Source organism: Aotus nancymaae, unplaced genomic scaffold (genome assembly GCF_030222135.1).
Source record: "Aotus nancymaae isolate 86718 unplaced genomic scaffold, 86718_ANA_hifiasm-v0.15.2.pri h1tg000090l, whole genome shotgun sequence".
NCBI lineage: Eukaryota > Metazoa > Chordata > Mammalia > Primates > Aotidae > Aotus > Aotus nancymaae.
In genome coordinates this window covers 4,589,042-4,613,780 of record NW_026988505.1, presented here as the reverse complement: position 1 = coordinate 4,613,780, position 24,739 = coordinate 4,589,042, and the positions used below count along the sequence as shown (strand labels likewise).

The window sequence follows — 24,739 nt, the reverse complement described above, 5'->3', positions numbered from 1 at the left end:
AGATACACACACATATATGTATATATACACACACACATATATTGTATATATATATATACACACATGAAGACATTCCTTCTGTCATATTGTTTTTCTCTTGAACTTAATAGCATTGTTGTAAACCTGTCAAAGACTGGAGGTAAATATGAAGTTTAGATTTGAAGTCATATTGAGTTATTAGCTGATGAAGAGAATTGTGTTGGTTACAGTGACAAGAGAAACAATGAGGAACAATTTAATAATGATTTTTTGAGTATGTAAATGCAATTTCTACTCAGGGAGGACTCTCTCTTCTTTATTTATTTTAAAATGCAGTTAAGGAAGTGGTTTTCAGAGGAATTTGTGTTAGATGGATATAGATTAGTGTAGGGTCAGGAACCACGTGACTGATATCCTTCCTTTACGTGGCCTGCATACAGAGCACTGTATGGGTTCTGTGGTCTTTCTGAGATCACATGTGCTTGTAAGTTCTGAGGACAGATTTTTTTACAACTGCCCTTTTCCTTCTAGAGTGACACAGGCATCTGGAGAGGTGAGCCTGTCAGCAGTTCTGTCCCTTCATGAGATGAGAGGTATCTGTGCTTTTCCTTTGATTCTCGTAATAAATTGTCTGAGCCAAGAGATGCAATATCAGGCCACAGTTCAGGCTGTGAGATAGGAGCACAGTGTGGCTGTTCTTGTTTATGTCACCAGCTGATGCTGCTTTTAGCTAAAATCAGAAGAAATTACATATAACACTGCAGATAATTTGTTTCATTAAAAGACTAGATATAGATTAAAGGAAAGCCTAGGTGTGTAGATTTATACAAATGTTTCAAATAATGTATAACATAGAATTCCTCTGAGTTTATTCCTGTGACTTGAAAGAGATAGGAATCAGTGATACGATATGGAAACATAGAAATATTACCCTAGCAACAGCCCAGTAGAGTTGCTTACAGGGCCAACATTGCAATATTTAATAATTTGTTATTTAATTAAATAGTAGGTATGGCATCGATATTGCATTTGCTGGCTAATTGCATGTGATTTGGTTTCCCTACATAATCAGAGTACGTTCAATGATATTTTCACAGCGGTTCTGTGTTTTATAATCTACCAAAATATTTCACATTATAAAGTCAGCATTTCCTGAAATTGCACGTCGTGAAGCTCATCATTAAAGTCCCGCATCTTTGAAGAAAATAAATCTACATAGTGACTAAGGATAAATACATGGAGGATCTGGGTTCTCGGTGTCTGTGACAGTGCCTGTGGACCACCGTGACACCGCAATGTCCCTGTGTTAGTGACCCTTGGCCAGGCACCTGCTCAGCAGGACGAGCAAACTTAGGGTTGGTTCTGTTAAAAGTGCCCAGCCTATGGTAGCAGATTTCAGGACACACATGCAGCTCTTGGACTGCTGGGTGCCCAGCAGGCAAACCCTACAACAGCACCCAGGTCACAAGGTACACCCTGTCCATCTGTGCTTCTGAAGGAAAGCGCTGCCTTAATGAGACTTTCCTGTTCTTCCTGTGGCGGATAGCACTTCATCAGCCTCCTTTCTTCTGGAATCCACATTGTTTGTAATGTAAAAGGAATTTATGCAGCACATGTGCATCCAACAGATACAAATGACACTTATTAGATTTGGCTGCTGACGAGGCTTCTGCTATATTTCCCAGAGAGGAAACGATGAGGTGGCATTTCATTAGGCAAAGGTGAGAGATGATGACATATTGCTGCATTGCTACATTTTCCTTCTGGGCAGAGCAAGGATGGACTCTATAATTAGTGACATTAGAACAGTTGTCAAAGAGACCTCATGCAAAATTAAGGTCAACCTCATCACCCAAAATGTCAGTTTTTAGAAACTGTTTTTGGGTATCTCTTTTAACAGTGGGAAATAAAGTTAGTTATTTTACAGATTGTGCTTCAATACATTTGCCAAGGATTTTAGTGATTATAATGTTATGGAAAGTGCCAAATCAAAGAGCAAGGTCATAAAACTTAAATAAAAATCAGAACTTATAAAGGACTATACAAAAAAAAATTTTAAAACTTAGCCTAAGTCATAGAATCCATTCTAAAAACTGTAAATAAAAGTTAACTAAATGTTATCATAATACAGAGATTTTAAAAGGGAACTCTAATTGATACTGATATTTTAAAAAGTGTTATTTGCTATATTCTTCATCCTCTGGAATTTATCCTGTAATCAGAATCCAGTGTTACTACATTTATTTCTGTTGACCTTTAATTTCTCTAACCTTCACAAGGTAAGCATTACACAGCCAAATCTCATGAACATATTTCTGATCCTTCAATGCCTCTGAACAGGTTCATGGTATAATATTTTACCACAAAGAAATACTGTGAATATGTCTTCCTAGAGTACAGATTAGATCACATAGACTTCTGCTCTAGTTGGGAACTTATTGTTCTGGAGAAAACTAATGTGAAAATAATAATAAATCATTGATTGCCTTTTCTAAGTTTATGTTTTTTATTTCAGGTTCTTCTGCTTAAATCCCCCCAGGCCTTTGAAAGGACAGGTACCACAATACTCACAGTGCATAGTGAGGCATCTCCAGTGACCTTTGTGGACTGATAAATGCAGGGCTGGAGGCCTGGAGTAAAGTTATAAGTCAGTCACTAAGAGAGCGAAGTCGTGATTTTCTTGAAAATATATGTTAAAAGGGATAAAAAATCAAACTTTGAAGCAAAAAAGACAGTAATTGTGGAATACACATAAATACAGAACGAAGAAAAGGAATCAGATAAAATTACTTCTATAGCTTAAGTTTTGGTAAGTGGAATTTTAATTTTCCATCAACTTCTTGCAACAGTCATTGTTAATTGTAATTGAATGGGTTTAATTGTTTTTAATGGATAAAATCCTCCATGTAACCCTTCTATATATCTTGCCCAGCCCCTTTCAACAACCAATAAGAGAACAGAGTATGATCATTTCTTCTAAAAGCGTCCCAAAATTGCAGCCTCTTTTGAATCTTATCCTCACTGATATTTTCCTGTGAGTTGTCCAAAGGCATAAATGTTCACCTATTTCTCTTCAGAAGACTTGAAGGGATGACAGAAAGGTTTAGAAGCCTTCAGGCATTTGTTTTTACAATGCAAATAATATATTTAATAAAGTGAAATTATATACATGTAAAATATCTATCACTCAATTAGAATGAGTTTTTTAGACTACATAAATTCTTTTCTTGTACTTCCAAAGTTCATAATTAAAGAATCAAGCCCTGCTACATAAAAGACAGTTGTTACCTGTTCAAATAATATTTTTGCTATTAAAATGAAAAACAAATTTGTATGAAGTAAAAATAATTAAGTAGCTTTTTAAAAATAACCTTTTTAATGAAACTAAACTTCTGTCGTAAGTAGTACTTGACATTAGCTCTAATCTTATATTCTATCCTTTACATAATTGCCAAATACATGATTCACTTTTTCAAAATTTTTAAGATTTTATGAATTTTACTTCTATTTTCCCATTTAAGAGATACCTCTAAAGCACAAAGGTTTGTTTGCTGAATTTTAACAATCTAACAGTTTTGCATTCTTTAGCTAGAGAGTCGTGTCTTTAGTGAATGTTCGTTACATGGATCAAATCTCAATCTATATATTTCTTTTAAAAAATAATCTCAAAGCTTTATTTTTAGAAAAAAATCCCAATATTTTACTGTATTTATATTCAATGCTTGACATGAATGGATCACCTTTGCCCACAGTAAATTATTTTTGTTATCTCCTTTATATCTCTCGACTGGACACCAGAGGGTCCTGTAACCTAGAACCAGAATCACTGAGACCAAACAAACAATCCAAGAAAACTTGGTCTCCCTTGCGAAAGGATAGGAAGAAGGAGATCCCAACAGAGACCTAGAGTGTATCCCCAAATCTCACCCTGAAATCAAGGCCTAGTGTTGTACAATCCAGGGAAATACACAAAGCCCAGCTGACTAGTCATTCCTACACAATCTAGCCTGTGGGAGGTAAGACACAGTATGCCTTCCCTGACCCCAGCCCCATGTCTTAGAGGACAGGCAGGTGGCCTATGTGCCTCCATCTTCTGGACCCAATGGCATAAGAAAACCCAGGTCCAGTGGCTTCTCTTCCTTGACAGAATGTCATCCATGCATAGCAGGTATTCCAAGGAAGCATGTATTCCAAGGAAGCATTTATTCCTAAGTAGACCAGGCCAGCAGGAATTGAGTGGGTGCTGTAGCAGTACCAGAAGAATGAAGCACACCAGGAAACAATGCAAGGTCTCAGAAAACTAAAACAACAGTGTTATTGGAACAAAAACCCACAAAAGAGAGGAAAGAAGATCTAACAAAATGAAGAGATATTTAATGTTCAAGGATAGAACGTCTCAGTAGCATCAAGATATCAGTTATTCCCAACTTGGTCAATAGACTCATCACAATCACAATCAAATCCCAGCAAGTTATATTGTGGGAATCAATAAACTGATTCTAAAGTACATATGGAGAGGCAAGAAACCCATGATAGTCAACACAAGATAGACAAAGAAGAAGAAGGAAGTCTGGGACCAACACTACCAGACTTCAAGACTTACTACAAACCTACAGCAATTAAGACTGTGATATTGGCCAAAAAAAAAAAAAAAATACACAAGAGATATCTGACATAGAATAGACATCCCTATTGACACAAACTTAGTCAACTATGTTTTGACAAAGGAGAAAAAGCAATCAATAACCAAGTGTAGTCTCTTCAACACATGGTGCTGGAAAAACTGGACATCGACATGTAAAAGTGAAATGAATCTAGATGCCTTTTATCTTTCACAAAAAGTAATTAAAAATGGATCATAGACATAAATGTAAAGTGCAAAATTACAAAATTTCCAGAAACTAGCACAGGAGAAAATCTACCTTAAGTGGCAAGAGAAAAGGAAAAGGGGACCAAAAATAAACAAACAAAAAGAAATAAAAACGATGGAAACAAGTTCTAAAATACTAATAAGTGCTTCAAATGTATGTGCTATAAGTACGCCAATCAAAAGAAAGAGATGTTAGAGTGGATAGAATAGCAAAACCCAATTATATGCCGTCTACCATAAACTCACTGGAAACATAGGTAAAGATGGAAATTACATGTCATAAAAATATTAACAAAACACTGATTTGACTATATTAACATCAGATAAAGGAGACTTGAGAGTAAAGTGTACTATCGTAGAGGACAAAGGAGTGTGACATAACAATAAAAGCATCTGCCCACCAAGGTATAGCAGTCTGACATGTGTATACATCAAACAACAGGGATGCAAAAGGCATGAAACCAAAATGGATGGAATTGAAATAAAATTTTAAAAGTCTTTACTATGGTATGTTACTTCACTCACATTCGGCAACTGATAGAATCACTAGACAATCATCAACAATACAGAACTACACAAAACAATCCATCAACTGGATCTAATTAACATTGATAGAACAGTTTACCAAAATAAAAGCATATACTTATTTTCAAGTACCCAGAAATGTTCATCAATACAGACCATATCCTGGATGATAAAAGAAACCTTATTCAATGTGTAAGAATTCTTTTATCAAATGTATAAAAATGAAATTATAGAATGTGTTCTCCAAACACAATGGAATGAAACTAAATATCATATACAAAGCAACAGGAAAATCTTAATGCAATTAGAAAGAAAAGACCACATGTCCAAATAAGTTATCTGTTAAAAAAATGTGTGTGTGTGCACGTATTATTAACCATATAAATTGATGAAAATGGAAACAGAAAATTAGTGTGATACAGTTAAAGCAGTAGTAAGAGAGAAATTTACAGCTGAATGCTTACATTAGAATAGATTTACAGCTGAATGCCTACATTAGAATAGAAAAACAATCTCAAATCAGCTATCTAATGCCCTTCCTCAAGCCACTAGAAAAAAGGAAAAATAAAGAGCAGAAATTAATAAAATTTAAAAGGGAAATATAATTCATAAAATTGATAAAACAATGTTAGTGATTCAAATAAAAAAATTGATTACCCCATAGAATGAATGATAAAGTAAAAAGAGAGAAGAAACAAACCACCAATATCAGGATGAAAAAGGGCTATCCAAACAGATTCAGCAGCCATCAAAAGGGTCATAATTAAATACTACCAAAAACTTCATGATAATATATTTGACAATTTAGAAGAAATTGATAAATTTCTCAAAAACGCAAACAAAGCTTAACTAAGATGAAACAGAGAACATGAATAGTCTTGTAAGTATTAAAAAATTATATATGTAAGTTAAAATCTCCTGATAAAGAAATGTCCAGGCTAAGATGATTACACTGGCGAATATTACAAAACATTTGAGTAAGAATTGATGATAATTGTATGTAATTTATTCTATAAAGAGTACAGGGGTGGATGAACTCATCTTATGTGGCCAGTGTTACTCTTAGACCAAATCCGAAGATCATTCCAAGAACAGCAACGACAAAAACTATAGCTCAATTGCTCTCATGAGGTTAAGATGGAAAATCTCTCCACACATTTTACCAAATGGAATTCAACAATATACAAGAATAATAACGAACCGCAATAATGAGAAATTTATTCCAGAAATGCAAGTCACTTCGGTATTTGAAAATCTATATAATTCACCACATCAACTGTCTACAATAAAAAGTCCTGTGATTATATCAGTGGAAGCAAATTTTGTCAAAAAGTGAAAATTCAACACTCATTTGTAATAAAAACTCTCGAGCAATAGATATAGAGACCTTCTCAACTTAATAAGGAACGTCTATAAAAAACCTACAACTAGCATCATATTTGATGGTGAAAGCCCAAATACTTTTCCTCTGTAATTAAGAATAAGGCAATGATGTCTTTACTCATCACTTTTGTGCCATGTAGAGCTACAAACAGAGAGACACACACACAGACACACAGACACACACAACATGAGTGTAACTAGTGAAATCCAAATCAGTGTGTTTCAAGGTCAATTTCCTGGTTTGTTCTTATTTATGTGAGATGTGAACATTGATGGAGATGGCGTAGAGGGTACACAGGACCATGCTGTGCATTTCTTTGCAACGTCTTGAGAGTCTCTAGTTACTTCCAAATAAAAATGTGTTTAAAAAAAGGCAAAAAATAGTAATAAAGAATGAAGAGAAGGAAGTTAAGTTGTTTTGAGGTAATATTATATAGAAAATAGCAGTCAATGCATTGGTCAAGTGTCTTAATTTCTTTAATAATTTCTTCATTTCCATTATGCTTTTTTTATACCACTGTGATTTTTCAAGATCAATAATGCATTACTACTTCACCTCACGTTGATTATACTGTTTGGTGCACAGGACAATAAAAACTGTAGGGAGGTGGGATTTCTAAGACAGGATTCTGTGCAGTCCTCCTTAGATAGCAAGCGGTTTCCAACAAAATAGCTTTTGATGATGTGATTCAACTGTCAACATGGTTCTCTGCCCTTTCTTCTGCATTTCCCATCCCAGCCTGTTTTGTTTTTCTATGTGGGAGGAAAACTCCAGTCTCTCTACTGCTCAGGCTAGTCAGAAGCAGTGTGAAGAGCAGTTATTCTGCCTGCCTGAGCACCTTATATATGAAAGGTATTGTGATCTGGTGCTACTCAAGACCCAAGGACACACTCATTATAAGAAATGGCTTGTACATTTGGCAAAGTTAAAAAAAATACTGCATTAAATTATATACTGAACTGGATGAAATTTATGTATTGGAGATCCGGTAAAAGCAGAAAGCAGACAGTCTGTGTCTGAAATAATTTCACACAAAAAGACACTGTTCTTTATTTCACAACTTCTGGTAAATTATATCCAGCTATATACTTCAACCAAGATGGCAGTACTCAGAAACTAATTATTGTTTCTAGTTTTCATTTAGTTGGAAATTGTGAGAGGTTAATAGAGATTCCCACACCGTGTGGGATACCCGATAGCTCCGGAGGCTTTATTTTGCATAACAGCGATTTCTGATTTCTTACATTCATTTGCAGGAAGCATTTTTCTGAGTAATAACACCTTTATTCACATTGATTCAAGTCACAATGTTTTCCAGAGAGATAGTGTAGAAAGAACATTTAACAGTAATTTAGGTGTTGCAAAAAAGAGTTATATAGTTAATTAAAAGATGCTTCCATGGCAGGAAAATGCTGACAACTTCGATTGTAGCATACCTAATAATGTTATTTGGAAAAATTGTCTATGCCATAGAGATAATTCTTACATCTTTATGAGAAAGACCAGCTTGGATTTTGCATATACAGAAACTGATTTCCTCCAGTTGAATATATTACCAAGGAATAATATATTTTCTTGAATGGTAATTGAGATATTTTCTTGACCTCAAAATCAAAGCAAAGAAACAAGTTACAAATACAAATAAGCAGATACAAAACAGATTGCATTTTATTTGTAATCTAAAGATGTGAGCTCATCTTATTTATAAATAAAACTATTTCGGACACCTAAGCCTTGCAGTGAGTTGACGGTAAGTTGGCCTTATCTCTGATTGTTATTTGAGATATCATTCAGAAGATGCCACTTAATACTTGATTATATTTAATGAAGCACAGGCTAGCAGAGGGACTAAGATTTGAGGCTCTCAGGTGAAATTGATGGAGTTTGGATCTTTGTATGTGATGGACCTTGGATCCCTCATTACATGAGCTTTACCTGCTCCAGTCTCCTTGGTTCTACATTGGTGACAAAAATTCCTACCACACGCACAGGGTGCTTTAAGTATTCAAGCACAGTATAGGATATATGAATAAGTATCAGGCATATCGTACTACCACTATAATAATTTTTCCTTAATTGTGGCTAGCAATTGATGAAACCACATTCAATAATGTTTGTGTGGCCTACAGTCTCTATTCACAAGAAGAACATTTATGCAACCTTTCCATACCCTGGCAAGAGAGTGCTTTGTAAACATCTTGAAGACCTACATTCAGAGTCTGAGACTATCCAAGCATCCTCCTACAGGTCTACATTGCAAACAGGTATGTGTTGTCTCACCGTGGGAAACAACCAGGCTTCCGCCCTCAGCCTGATGGTAGGGAATGACTGATAGCTACGTTTCTCCTCCTTTCTGTCCCCAACCTTCTGTGTTCATTTTATCTGTTGGGATTGCTGGTTATGGGAAACTGAGCCATTTTCAATGTAGTTGTCTTAAGCACAGATGGGGCCACTAAGGTAAGCAAACAATAATTACAAATGCCTAAAGGAAATAAAACATTCCACTCTGTTCCATGCTGCAGTTCTCCTGCCATGAGTGGCCTCTTTTCATTACTCTTACTTTTACATTATTATGAGAATGGCAGTTTTACAAGTAACCATGAATGAGCAGCTAGAGGTACAACATGTTGACTGTTGATAACATCCAAAATGAAGAAACACAGAGACAGAAACCATCAGAGAAACAGATGGATTCTGTTTAAATGTTGTGGGTCTCATTTATCCAAAAAGTTTCAGTTTATAAAATGCTCAGTTTTTCAGCTTCTGTAATACTCTCACCTGCTGCCCCTGTCAGAAACTCAATTTTATAATATGATTGCATTTGAGATTTATGTGGTGAAATGTTTTGATTAAATGTAACTTTCAAATAAACTCAAGTATTCTGTAAGTATATATTTAGATGAAACTAATAAATTAATGTAAATTCTTATCTATTCATTACAAAATCTGCCAAGTATATTCAGGAACAAAAGAATACTGTAAGCTGAGTTAGAAGATTAGCATAACTTCAGAGGAAAATAATTCTACATTTCATAACCATTTTTGCTCCATTCTTCATTTGACCGATGCAGCAAATGCAGAGAAACTTTTCCACGATTAGCTTAACAATGCCCTTATATGCAAACCAAAGTCAATAAAATGAAGAGAGAGAAACCATCTATTATTAAGCACTTTTACTTTGCCTCATATCTTGCTCCTTAACATACACTTGCTTGAATTGCTAAATTATTTGTGCCTCATCTGTTTGTTATAAATTTAACAAATTGAATTTTCATAAATGCAGTAATCCAAAAATATCAAGCCAAGCGTGTAAAAGACTTCATAAGTCATGGTGTAACCTAAAAAGAAATTTTAAAACAGCTGTTTGCTAAATTTGCCATTTTATACTGATAGTTGTATGAAAGGAATGGCATATGAAAATGTAAACCAGGTGTCTATCTATATATAAAGCGATTTGAGCAATATCTGTAGCCAGAGGAGAATTTATTTTTAATGCCTCAGTTGAAAAATTTGTAATTGATTAAGTTACATAACACTCAGTGGAAGTATATATCTTTGACATTTAGGAACAATAATATTCTCCATTGAATCCATTTTAATAAGTGAAGGAATTACTGTACTACAGGTTCTATATCACTTTCAGTTTCTAAATATTCATGTACCCCTTTATTCTACTGCAATTTTCTGAGAAAAAAATGTTAAACACAAGATTACTTTTAGAAATAGACATTTGAGTCAGATAACAATAACTTATACTGCTATGTACATTCACTTTTGGAATACGTGCTTGAAAGTGAAACCATCAAAAAAGGCACTTCAAAAAGTCTTGGATTTTACCTCTAACAGTTGTGATTTAAACAACTAGAAAAACAACAAGCAAATAAAACATGTGGTTGAATTTTTGTTACCAACTCATGCATAATAGTCAATATATACAGACAAAAGAACATTAGGAAAGAATTCTCCGTAGTTTTAATATGGATGAAAACTATTTAGCTGTCTGGTGCTTGCATGACTTGAAATCTTATACTTGCTGGACCATCAGGATAGGCACGGTCGACGTGACTTTACGGAAAGAGACGGGATCAAGGCTCTGGATGACTGACACCTTCAGGCATGGGTGGGAGGGTCAGGCGTGTGACCAGAACACACTGGGCAGTGTCTGAGCTGCTCTCCGGCCACTGCCATCTCTGGATGTCTCCACGTCCTCATTCTCTGATCTCTCTTTGGGAAACCCAATGTCTTGGGTTACTGCCTGGGCTTGTCTCTTCCCAAGATGCTTTCTGGTTCCTAATTACTTCATCTATACACAATATTATTGCTTGAACACTTTTGTTAGGATTCTTTTCCAGTAGAGACTTGAACAAAATCAATTTGAATAAATAATTCAAAATATTTCAGAAGAGTGTTGCTAAGAAAAGGAATTCTTGTGTCATTTCCTAAAATCATACCGCCTACTCCCAAGTATTGAAATGTAAATGAATTGAAAGCTGGGACAAATGTCTGTATCCAGAGATTTAAAAATTAAATTTGGAAACATTATATATTGCTATAAAATACAATACTGTCTTTTAAAAGCAATATGCCCCCATACATATCATCAGCATATACAAATCGTGCTACATGCTCATTTAGCTGTTCAATAAATGTAAATTGAGGGCAAACTATGCACACTGGAGACAGGTCTTTAAAATAAGGTGAAATAGGCAATAGGGCCGGGTGCAGTGGCTCACGTCTGTATTCCCAGCACTTCCGGAGGCCAGGGCATGTGGATCACCTGAGGTCAGGAGTTCGAGATCAGCCTGGCCAACATGGCAAAACCCTGTCTCTACTAAAAATACAAACAATTAGCCAGGTGTGGTGGCATGCACCTGTAATCCCAGCTACTCAGGAGACTGAGGCAGGAGAATCACTTGAACCTGGGAGGCGGCAGTTGCAGTGAGCCAAGATAGCGCCACTGCACTCCAGCCTGGGTGACAGAGTGAGACTCCATCTTAAAAAAAAAAAAGATGCAATCACTGCAGCTTGACTCCAGAGAAGCTGACCTCATTGGGACCACTTTGAGGGTGTAACCAGGTTTGCATGAAGCTTTTAGGGGACACAAAGATTGAGGCTGCATCCAAATCTGACCCGCTCACAGGCTGGTCTGTAATGACTCCCCTGAGTGCAGAGTGTGACAGGTACATTGCTCACCGAGGTCTATGCTGACCCACGGAGGAGAGAAACCCTCTGGCACCATTGTAGAGCCCGGCCAAGGAGACAGCACGGAAGGGTGGCAGGGCCCTATCAGGGATCTGGGCCTCCATCCACCCTGGCCAGCAAGGGACAAATGGAAGCCCGCGACTGTAGAAAAATGCACCCCTTGCGTCTCAGGAAGGGGACTCAAATATCCCCAATGGTGGCTTTCTAGGAGTAAACAAAAGGACTCTGCAGAGACACCTTCGAATGAAAATGGCTGCAGAACTCAGCACCACCTCCAGCCACCAGGGGGCTGATTAAGGGGGAATCCGGGCAGACTGTGCCTGGGGATGGGGGAGAAGCTCAGGGCAGCACATGATGTTGAGGGGGGATGCTTAAATTGTAAACATGGACTAATTCTTTTGAAGTTTCCCTGGGAGCATTTTTTGCTTAAGATTAGGGAAACTTCCTGAGATCTTGTCAAGAGGCAAGGAATGTGCTAGCTTTACAGTGGGTCTGAGGAGGCTCTTGGGGAAACACCAAGAGTGTCTTCTGCTGTCACTCAGTGAGTCCTGCCTGTCTAAAGCACATTTGCTTTTCTAATTCAATAAATTCAGCTCTGAAGCCCTGTGCGGGTGGAGACGTTAAACACAGCCTCCAAGGGAGGGGATCCTCCAGGCACAGGACTGCAGGGAAGTTTGGAGTTGTAGCCCACTTCCATCCAGGAAACAGAGACGTGCATACCCCTTACATCCATCATGATCCATACTGTGAGCTCACTGAGAATGAGTGTTCTATTCCTGCATGGGGAACTATGGAGAACCTGCATGGGGAACTATGTTGGCGGATGCCAAGCTCAAAGCTGACGGAGTTCATCGAGATTTGATGCCTTTTATGGCAAATGCAGACACAGCTTTTACATTTGTTTTTAAATCTAAAATTCGATACCATAAAAGGCAACAAATCTTGGTATCATCAGACACCCAAGTGTCAGTGTCAGTCCTTTCTTGGTGTATGGGGTGGGGAGAGGATATAGGCTCCAGATACCCATAAAAAATGTTGCATGAACCAATGAAGTATTTGTTTTTTTTCTCTGGGCTCTGAGATCTTTTCCTTGGCCTCTAGAATAACTTGGTTGTAAGCATCTTTACAAAAATCTAGCCTCCTTCCTGGGGACCAGTGATTACAAACTCAAACCCAACTTCCCCAGAGTGATTTCCCCAAAGAAAAAGAAAATACCTCTCATTCTAAAAATGTCATGGTAAGTAACAGAGTAAGAGCAAAGAAAACAGAAGAAAGTAAAAAATTAAAACAAAGCAGAAATAAATACAATTAAAAAATGAAAATTAGGGTCATTAAAACTGAAGACGGTTCTTGGAATATGCATATCCTGTGTATTCTTATTGCTTGCAAAAAGATTAAGAGCCATCTTAGTCAAGACTTCAGATGACTTCAGCCTTGCTGACATCTTGGATACAACCTCATGAAAATCCCTAAGACAAAACTGTCCAACCAAGTCATTCCTGAGCTGCAGAAACTGGGGTAATAAATGAAAACCACATTATGCCACTAATTTTCAATGCAGAAAAAAGACAACTAATAGAAATGATCAGGGAATAGTAATATAAGAAATAAATATAAATAGAATATATACATGAGGATTGAAAAAGAAATAACTAAATCATCTTTTCACAAGGGAATAATTGTGTATGTAGAATACCTAATAGAGTCAATAGGCAAACTCAGAAAAATTAAGTTGTTTAGCATATTTTTTGATACATAACCTTTATAAATATAAATGGGAATTTCTAAATATTATCAGGAGTTAGAATTTGTAACCATAAATAGTAGTAAATAGTAAAAATGATAGCATTTACAATGAAAAAATCTAATAACTATAAACAAATATGACAAGAGCAATGCACAAGATTTATATGATTATACAACAACACTGAAAAACAGCAGCGTTAACCCAATGAAGATGTGTACTACATGTATGTATAAAAAGATTCCATTTTATAAATGTGACAATAATTCTAAAATTGATTTATAGGTTAAATTCAATTAAAATGAGGAACCAAAGAGAGATTATGTAGATCTGAGTTTATTCTTAAGTTTATGGAGAAAAAAAAAAAGGACCTATAATATCAACCCACTTTTGAAAATAACAGGCTAGAGAAACTCACTGTATCTGAGAGAAGAATCTGTCTGATGGCTGCATGCTTAAGTAAATCATTTTTAAAAATTCATGAAAATAATACCTTTAGTTCAAGATAGGAAGAAAACAGAAGAGGATGTGGGAGAGAAACGCAGACATATCTTTTACATTTGTTTTAAAATCTAAAGTATATATGTTAAAACAAAAATATTTTCCAAGGCATTGGAATTAGATAAGTGGGTATTGGTTATAATAGCAATTACCTTCCTTGTATTCCTAAAATATTTCACAACATGCGAAGTTCTGAGCAGGTGTCCTTCCTGTAACAGTCACAAGAACCCTTTAGAATTGAACTTACAGCGCAGACCTTAGGATGATCAATCTTTGCAGACTGTGGGGATGATGGATTGAGTGCTGGTCTGCCATTTCATCAAACTGCAATGACAATATTGGAAAGGTTGTGTCCTGATGATACCAGAGAGGGGCTTGGACTTCTTCAGGCACATGTACTTCAAAGCCCAACACCTCAGGTGCTGAAGTCTGCCCTACTGGTCAGAGCTCCCCAGAGAGTAAGGAACCCAAGGAAATTGCACCTCAGCCTTCTGCAGAGGTTTCCATTTTGAAGGCTGTCTCAGGGCTGCCTGTTTGCTATCTGGCCATGGGTCCTTGTGTACTCCATAAGAAAGGCTTCGTTCATTGAGCTAATCCTGAAATTGCAAGCACACTTAAAGGCACCACGTAACTGGTATCAGTAAGAACTGCACATGTCTATTCTTATATAGTCCAAGAGGTCTGATTTGGCCAGTGTTATGGATGGCCTGATTTAATGAGGTCTGATGTGACCGGTGTTATGTATCTCAATTGATTTGCTTAGTCGTCTCTTGGGTATTGAAAACCTGATTTCATGCTCACAATATAAAATAATGAAATGTATTTTAGTCATATTATAGTCATGCTGACCAAGCCTAAACTGACTTTTTTTTTGAAAGAGAAAGAGAAATACACCCAGGAGTCATTGAATAAAACTGCAGTAAAAAGGAACAATAAGTGTTTTTTTTCTAATTAGGTGATAATAGACTCTTTCCACTATTGTATGAGGCAGTAACCCAGATCTTGGGTGGATAAACCATAGGGCTGATGGCCAAGGTCTGTATCCTAAGAGTAAGATTAGGTTATTTCCCAATAAAATAGTTCTTAAGAAGCATCATTGCTATAAGGTATTGTGTTGGCAAATCCTTTTGCTCTTTTCTAAAGACCAGATAAGAAGGTAAATATCCAGCCTAAATGAATGTACACCTTCCTATCCCCAGGAGACCCGTACCTGCTGAGTGAGAAAACTGGAAGTTAATGAAGAAGGCAGTCAGTGATGGAAGCAGGTGTAACTCCTGTGAGTGACGATTTTTCATGCCTTATTTTATTTTATTTTATCTCATTTTATTGAGACAGAGTCTCATTCCATCTCCCAGGCTGGAGTGTAGTGGTACGACCTTGGCTCACTGCAACTTTCACCTCCCGGGATCAAGTGATTCTCCTGCCTCAGCCTCCTGAGTGAGTGGCTGATACTACAGGTGTGAGCCATCATGCCTGGCTAATTTTTCGTATTTTTGGTAGAGACAGGCTTTAATCCTATTAGTCAGGATTGTCTCGATCTCCTAACGCCGTGATCTACCCGCCTTAGCCTCCAAAAGTGCTGGGATTACAGGCATGAGCCACTGTGCCTGGCCCTATTTTATTTTTAATTACGATGTAAAAGCCACATGGACAGAGATCCAGTTGGTGTTAGGAATTTTGTTTCCAGGGATTAGCAAAATCATACTCTCTGTTTTGGGATAAATTATTTTTAGTTTCAACCTAGCTGTTTGGTATTTTATGCCAACCTTTTATACTATAAAATGATGACACTGAAAAAAGAAAGATGGTACCTTGAAGAAAATGCTATACAATGCTCAAAAGAGTTTAACTATGACTTTTAATTAATTTATAAACATAAAAAATATAGATTACAATTTTATGTTTTTAGAAAATGTGAACAATGTAGAGATAATAAATAAAATATACACAATGTGTTGCAATAATACATTGTATTATAATAATGTAATAATACATTGCAATAATACATCACTAAGAGTGATGGTGAGGAAATCTGATCATAAACACAGGTATCTAGAATTTTCATTACACACCCTGCTGATTAGGGAAAAACCCATCTAGACTTGAGGTAAGCACTGGAACTGATAAAGCTCTTCCACCTGGAATATTTTATTTTCAGTATATCTTCAATACAAATGTGATTATAAAACAAAATTATATTTAAATCATTCTGTTACTGTTCATGTTTTTTTACTCCACGGGAGGCTTGGAAATGATGTTGCATCTCTATATACTTGAAAATTTCATTGGGCACTACAAGTAACTTAAGAAATAGAATTTGTGCCTGCAATGAATAAAATTACTTTGAGACGCATTTATCATTAAAAAGGCATAATGGAATCTGATATGCAAAAGGTTATGCTAAAGCAGCACTTTGTGACTTGCTGCAAATTCTGCTGACAGTATCATTCCATAAAGTGGTATTGACTGATGAGTTATTTAACGGAGGTTGGGCCAATGGAAAAACTCATAACACGAAAGCGTGGACTGACTTATCAGATGCATTTGGAAGTGAAAAGTTTTGAGTATATCTCCCACCCACACTCTTTCCTTGGGCACCCTTTCTAATGTGGAAATGAATGAATATCTATCACTACACTTTTATGAAAAAGATCAGCATCAGCATTATAAAAACATTTGAGCAATGTATAAAAATATGAAGATAAGGGCAAAACTTTACCCAAAGTCTTCACCATTTAGAAAAATATTTTAGAATTTCTGTAAGCATGTAGTCAGCTGCACATGGCTACGATAGTAGAAAAATAGACAGGTAAATAGACACATCTTGTAAACAAGAGATCACACTCTACTCAGAGTGCCTCTAGGATCAAATTTAATTTGCTTGAGTTTATAACAAGATAAATAAGAGAGAGAAGGGAAATACTGATATTAGACATTTTTGTCATTATTATAAGTAGCACACTGATAAAATATTAAAAAAATCACTGAGCTTATTACAAAAATATGGAGGTGAAAGACCACCTTCTGTAACAATAAGGCAGCAAAGGGTCTTCTCAATTAATGAATCAATTTTCTACTTACCAACTTTGTTAAAGTGAACAGAATTATCTTCTTAACTGTAATTCTAAATCTCAGTTGTTTAGTCTTAGTTCTATGTTTAAATGGACACAATGCTTAATTTCTCTTTTTTGCTCTGAACATTTCTATTCCTGGCTTCTTCATTTTATTCGTATTAACTTGATATTCTCATTTTCTCTCTCAGGCATAAAGGCTTACATATGTCCCCCCTGTCCCCTTGAGTTAGTATAAGTGTGCAAGGACTGTTTCCTTTCTCTCAAGTCTCTTAAATCCTGACACTCCTGGTTTTGAAAGTGCATTTCCTGGTTTCAATTATCATATATTTACAGTTAGGTCTCATTATTCTCCAAATTGAATTATACCATGCTTGGTGTTTGCTTTCTTAAGAGTTGAAACTCATCTTCCCTCAATTCGTGTCTCCACCTTAATCTACCGGTCCTGCTGTGTGAGAAAGGGTTAACCCTGCCTACTGAACAGCAAAAATCCAGTAGCAGCCCAAGCGGGCTTGATTTCAGCACCGAGACCTGGGGACGGAGGTTGAATATTCTGTATGATAGTGTGATCTTGGCTCACTGCAATCTCTGTCTCCTTGGTTCAAGCAATTCTCCTGCCTCAGCCTCCAAAGTAGCTGGGATTACATGCATGTACCACCACATCTAGCTAATTTTTGTGTTTTTAGTGGAGACGGGGTTTCACCATATTGGCCAGGCTGGTTTCAAACTCCTGACGTCAGGTGATCTGCCCACCTCAGCTTCCCAAAGTGCTGGGATTACGGGTGTGAGCCACCATGCCTGGCCTGTTTTGTCTTCTTATAGGTGTGTGGTGCCATATTATTGTTGCTTTGAGAAGCCCTTTTCTAATAATTAATAATGGTGAGTATCATTTCAAATGTTAATTTATTATTTGTGTGTCTTGTTTGATGAAGTGTATGTTCAGATTTTTGACTCATTTCATAATAGAATTGGGGTTTACTTGTTTTTTTTTTTTTTTTATTTTGCTTTTGAATTTCCTAAATATAAGACCTTTATCATGTATGTTCTTGGCAAATATTTCTTTCAATCTCTGTCTGGTCAGAGGTTTATCATTTTTATTGTTAAAAATAAAACTTTTAATTTTATTTTGCCTTTTTATTTCCTGCTGTTTGTGCTCTGATATTATTGTTTGCTTCCTTGTACTTGCTTTGAATTTAATTTGCTAAGCTGTATAAGTGGAAGCTCCTGTTGCTCATTGGAGATTGCTCTTTTCATAAAATGTAAGCATTTTATGCTGTGCAATTTCCTCTATTGTGCTGCTTTAACAGCATCCCATAACATTTGATATATTTTTATTTTCATTTAGTTTAAAACATTTATTATTCTTTTTGTAAATATAATGGGTTAATTTCCCAGTATTTAAAAATTTGTCCGTATTTGAGCAAAAGTTTTTCTGACATCTTCTTTTATTAATTTCTATCTTAATTACATTATTATCTGAGAATACTCTTTTTTTTTTATTTTTATTTTTATTTTATTTATTTTTTTTTTTAATTGCATTTTAGGTTTTGGGGTACATGTGAAAAACATGCAAAGTTGTTGCATAGGTGCATTCATGGCAGTGTGATTTGCTGCCTCCCTCCCCCTCACCCATATCTGGCATTTCTCCCCATGCTATCCCTCCCCAACTCCCCTCCCCGCTGTCCCCCCCACTCCCCCGCAACAGACCCCCGTGTACAGTGCTCCCCTCCCTGTGTCCATGTGTTCTCCTTGTTCAACACCCTCCTATGAGTGAGAACATGTGGTGTTTGGTTTTGTGTTCTTGTGTCAGTTTGCTGAGAATGATGGTTTCCAGGTTCATCCATGTCCCTACTCTTTTTAAGGTTTCTATTCTTTGACACATTTTTTTGTTGTTTCTGTTGTTGTGGCAAGAATATAGTCTGTCTATAGAAATGGTCCGTGTGTAGAAATATTAGTTTTCGTATAGTTTTTTAGTAGAGTGCTCAAAAATGGTAAGTGAAACCTATTGTCGAATAGTTTATACCAGGTTTTTTTAAAAAAGGAATTACTGATTTTCTACCTAGTAATTTTATTAATTACTGTGAGGAGACTGCTAGCATCCTCCCAAAATAATTTTAATGTCTTCATTTTCCCTTTCAGTTATATTAGTTTCTGCCTCTTATTTTGTACCTTTTGTTAGCTGCACACACATTTAGGACTGTTATTTTTCTTTTGAGGAATCGCCCTAACCTCTTTATCCATCATGCAGTATCCATCTTTATTCCTCATAATATTCTGTTACAGCTTATATTTGATATTAATGCAGCTACTCCAGATTTCATTTGGTTAATTTTACCTGTTATATTGTTTTCCATATTTTATCAATTTATCTTTAACTTATGTTTTTATATTTACAGTGGTTGTTTTGTAGACACCACAGTCTTCTTTTCTATCCAATCTGACAAATTCTGGGTCTTTGAAAAGTTCACATTCCATGTAATCCTTGATATGTTTGTGTAAGGATCTACTATATTTCATGTTTTTTCTATTATTCTCATTTATGATCTATTTTTCCTTTCCTTTGCTATGTTCTCTCTCCTCTAATGATTTAATTTTATCTCTACTGTACAATTACTATTTATTGTTCAAAACATTAGTGATTTCTTTTCAATATTTAATATACACTTTCAGAAAGCAGATTGGTGATTTCTGAAAAAACTAACCACTTGACCCAGCATTCCCATTACTGGGTATATACCCAAAGGAATATAATCATTCTACCAAAAAGACATATGCACTCATGTGTTCATCACAGTACTTTACAAAATAGCAAAGAAATGGAATCATCCCTGGTGCTCATCCATGACATACTGGATAAAGAAAATGTGTTGCATATACACCATAGAATGCGACTCAGACACAGAAGAGAAAGATATCAGTCCTTTGTAGCAACATAAAGGCAGCTGGAGGTCATTATCCTAAGAGAATTAACACAGGAACAGAAAACCAAATATCACATGTTCTCACTTATAAATGGGAGCTAAGCATTGGGTACTCATGGACATGACGATGGGAGCAAATGACACTGGGGACCACCAGAGGGATGAAGAGACACTGGGACCACTGGATGAAGAAGGGAGTGGGGCAAGGGCTGAAAAACTTCCTACTGGGTCCCATGCTCACTAGCTGGGTGATAGGATCAGTAGAAGCCCAAACCTCAACATCACACAATAGACACTGTGATAAACCTGCACGTGTACCTCTGGAATCAAAAAGAAATGTTGAAATCAGAAAATACAATAAAATACGCATTTTTTTTTAGACAGATTCTCTCTCTGTCACCAGGCTGGAGTGCAGTGGTGCATTCTCTGGTGACTGCAACCTCCGCCTCCTGGGTTCAAGAGATTCTCCTGCCTCAGCCTTCCAAGTAGCTGGGGCTACAGGTTCCTGCCACCATGCCTGGCTAATTTTTGTATTTTTAGTAGAGATGGAGTTTCACCATGTTGGCCGGGATGGTCTTGATCTCTTGATCTTGTGATCCATCCACCTCAGCCTCTTAAAGTGCTGGGATTACTGGCATGAGCCACCATGCCCGGCCTAAAATATACACTTTTAATAATCAGAGTCTACCTTTTAACTTCACATCTACAGTAAGAAACTTGTAAGTACATTCCCACTGCTATAAATCATAGCTATATTTGCTTTAGACACTGTTATCATTTAAATAAATTAAAAATGAAAAAAACACTACATTTTATGTTGCCATCTGTAATTCTGTTTCTACCTCTCATCATTTCTATGGGCTGATCCAAGTTTCTGTCACCCTCTCTCTCCTGTCTTAAACACTTTCTTCCAACACTACTTCAGTGTAGGCCTGCTACGCCATGCATTCTCCCTCTCTTTCTTTTTTCTTTAAAGGTATTTTTTTCTCTTTCGCTTTTTGAAGGATTATTTTCATGGAGTTAAATTCCTTAGGTCACAGTATGAACTTTAAAGAAATCTTCCATGCTCTTCTGGCTTGAGAGGTTTCTGAGGAGTCTGTTGTAATTCTTATCTTTGTCTTTTTATACGAATTTTGTTGTTGTTGCTGTTAATCCTCCACACACCTTTAGGATTTTCTCTTTGCCTTTTGTTTCAGCAATTTGAATAAAGTAGGCCTATGTGGAATTTTTTTGATTCTTGTTTTATTTATTAATCTGTGTTTCCCCATTTTGATGTTTTCAGAGCTCCTTTGATCTATATTTTTGTGTCTAATATTAACTTTCTCACAACTCGTGGCCGTCGATTCTCCAAGAATTCGTTATACTTCACTCTCTTCCATTCACTTCTTGAGATTCCAGTTACCCGTATCCTAGCCCAAGATTGTCTCACTGCACTTGGATGCCCTCTCTTTCTCTTTCTTTTTTCTTTATTTTCTTTTACTGTTTGTGATCCAGTTTGGATAATGTTTCTAAAGCTGTCTTCGAGTTTGTTGAGAGACATCCCCTGAGAGCCTCTCACATTTTCCCTCCTCTTAGTGGCCGTTACGCCAGCGACTTTTGCTCTGAAATGACTTTCGAAGGATGTTTCTAGAGGGAACAGTTCTGGGGGATGGACACAGTGTCATTCAGAGCCAAGAGCAGGTTTGCTTGCTGTGAGCATAAAGACAATGTCTTCCTCCCAGGGAAAGTTCAAAAGGTGCCCTGCAGCCTGTTTAACATCCCTGGGTCTGCTACTCTGGGCACTCCTACCGTGAGGCTAAGCCCTGCGTGTGCAGCATCCCATTGGTTTGTCATGCCTCACTCTGTGGGACTTGCAGGGGAGGGGCAGGGGAACTGGCATGGACACAGGTGTGTGCTGTGTGCTGCCCCACTAGTGAGAAACTGCCTTTGATCCCAGAACTGTATGTTTTCTGCAAATATTCATGATGTGGCAGGCAACTTACTAGCTACCAAATAATGTACAATATTAGACCTTTCATAGTTGTTGACAAAGTTCACTAGTTCTTTCTTTATCTGCATTATCACACTGTCTAAAATAGTGAAAAATCTGAGATGTTATCCCACTGGAATAGTTTTGTATTAGAGATGATAGGTAGAGAGATTACAGAGAGATGATTGACAAGCAGATAGGTAATAAGATAGATGGATGGATGGATAGCTAGATAGATATTGCAAAAATGCAAGCCTCGGCCGGGAGCGGTGGCTCAAGCCTGTAGCCCAGCACTTTGGGAGGCTGAGAGTTAGAGACCAGCCTGACCAACATGAGAAACCCCGTCTCTACTAAAAATACAAAATTAGCCGGGCATGGTGGTACATACCTGTAATCCCAACTACTAGGGAGGCTAAGACAGGAGAATTGCTTGAACTGGGACGCAGAGGTTGTGGTGAGCTGAGATCGCGCCATTGCACCCCAGCCCAGACAACAAGAGCGAAACTTCTGTCTCAAAAACAAACAAACAAAAAAAAAAACCAAGGGTCAGTGATAAGAGTTCTTTATTGAAACAAGGAGATTAATAGCATTGTATTATTATTATTAATAGTAGTATATTAATACCAGTGTATTATTAATAGCATTATATTATTATATTATTAAGTAGCATTGTATCATTACTTTGCAAGACCCAGCAAACCCACAGAGACCTACACAACGAGAACCAGATGGAGAAATTTTTACATGATCAGTGGGTTTCAGTTTATAGACTAAAAGGGACAGATAAAAATAGGATTTCTCCACTTACTAAGCTCAAAGAGTCCATTCTTCTAATCTCTTCTGAGAGTATTTTCTTCATGGTGTAATGGGAAAAACATTTATCCAGCCTGTTGGTATGCAAGTCTCTCCAGGATCCAGCTAAGCCCATCTGTCTCTGGCTTTATGACTTGGAAATGGCTTTAAGGGCCAAGGCTTTGTCCATTCTGAGTGTAAGAGATGAGAGAGAGAGTGCACTGGTCTTCCTGCCTCCTTGGGAGCTTAACCTAGGTGCTTAACTGAAGTTGTAACTATTTGCTTCTTGGGGAGATAGAAGAAGGGTTATTATGCTGTTAGATCCAGGCAATTAACTAAGGAAATATCTACAGATTTTCATGGTATGTGAAAAATAAAAAGGAAAGTGTTCTCAGGGAGATGAGACTTTTTACTGGAGCACTGAGAACTTTAGAGATGTATTTCCTCACAGTGACGTTTACTGGTGAGGCTCTCCAAAGCATTCTCTATCTCTGTTGCAGTGCATATTTGTTTTTTTTTTTAATTTCTGGGGTTCCATTTAGTTATTTTGATAGTTTCCATCTCACTGCCACACTTCTGCACCTAATCTTGCATATTGTCTACCTTGTTTATTAAAGCCTTTGAAATCCTATTTGATTGCATTAAATTCTTTCTTAGAGTTTCACCGTCTGTCATATTTGAATCTGATTTTGGTGATTTCTGTCTACAGCTCTGCCATTTCACTTTCCTTTTGGCATGCTGCATAACCATAATTTTCTTCTTTTTTTTTTTAAAAAAAAAAGCTGAGCATCTTGTCTAGTCCTGTAGAAATAGGGGATAGTTGTTTTTACATCTGTAACAGATTCATCTGTTCTTTTGCCAGGCCTTCAGTGTGGCAGTTTTAATTAATCTATTTAGGAAGTTTGATGGGCCTTTCGTTTGTTGCTCTCACAGCCACAGCAGAACAGCACAGGCTTTGAACTCCTCTACGCCTCTTAACTCCTTCCTGATTTCTTCTGTTGGGATGGGGGCTGCTTCTCCAGGACTCTTTCTAATGACTTAGGTTCCATGTTAATGTGCATTTACCTGGTAGAGCAACCGGCTGTGACTGGAAGGCACGTGGGCAGATGTGTGTTATGAGATGGGAGTTGGGAAAGGAGAACAGAGGTGACATTTACAGAATGCTGACAAATACCAGATATTTTAGCTGAATCCACTCACCAACTTGGAAATGTCCCATTGCCCCATCAGATGGGTTTAAGCCCTCTTCAGAGGTGTCACGCTTATGACTCTGATAGAGCTAAGACGTTCCTGAGTCTACTGACTCTGGAACTGACTTGACATTCTCAAACAAAATATATTTACAAAATACATGTATGTATGTATGTGCACTGATATATGTTTAGTGGTTGTTGGTGGCTCCCGTCAGTACATTGATATGAAATATTATAGTAAATGCTCTCAAATCTTCTAGAGCTGTTATGATATTTAAAAATACTTACATTTTCAAAAATTTTAAAAATTTCAACTTGATTTTTAAACATTTCATTGGCAAATTTCTAATGCCAGTTAGTTTCCAGTAAAAGGAACTGCTAAATACCAATACAGCATTCACATCAATCCAATGTTCAGGCAAAATGAAAGATGGAAGTTTTAATGGAATTATTAATAAATGTCATTATGCCAATAGTAAACACCAGTATTCTCTAGCATTTAATTAATATTTTAAAGGAATTGTCAAAAAATAAAGCAATGATTATTTAACATGATAAGAAGAGCCTCTTCAGATTGGGTTATGCTTA

General features: G+C 36.7%; 1 long non-coding RNA gene across 1 annotated transcript in view; it reads left to right on the top strand.

Moving 5' to 3' along the window:
- Positions 1 to 517: 517 nt before the first annotated feature.
- LOC105721580 (uncharacterized) overlaps positions 518 to 24,739 on the top strand; it is a 39,830-nt gene continuing 15,608 nt past the window's right edge. The window contains exons 1-4 of the long non-coding RNA XR_001108368.2: positions 518 to 572; positions 2,495 to 2,788; positions 8,888 to 9,022; positions 15,405 to 15,481. This is a non-coding gene — a long non-coding RNA (uncharacterized LOC105721580). The remainder of the gene's footprint in view (positions 573 to 2,494; positions 2,789 to 8,887; positions 9,023 to 15,404; positions 15,482 to 24,739) is intronic.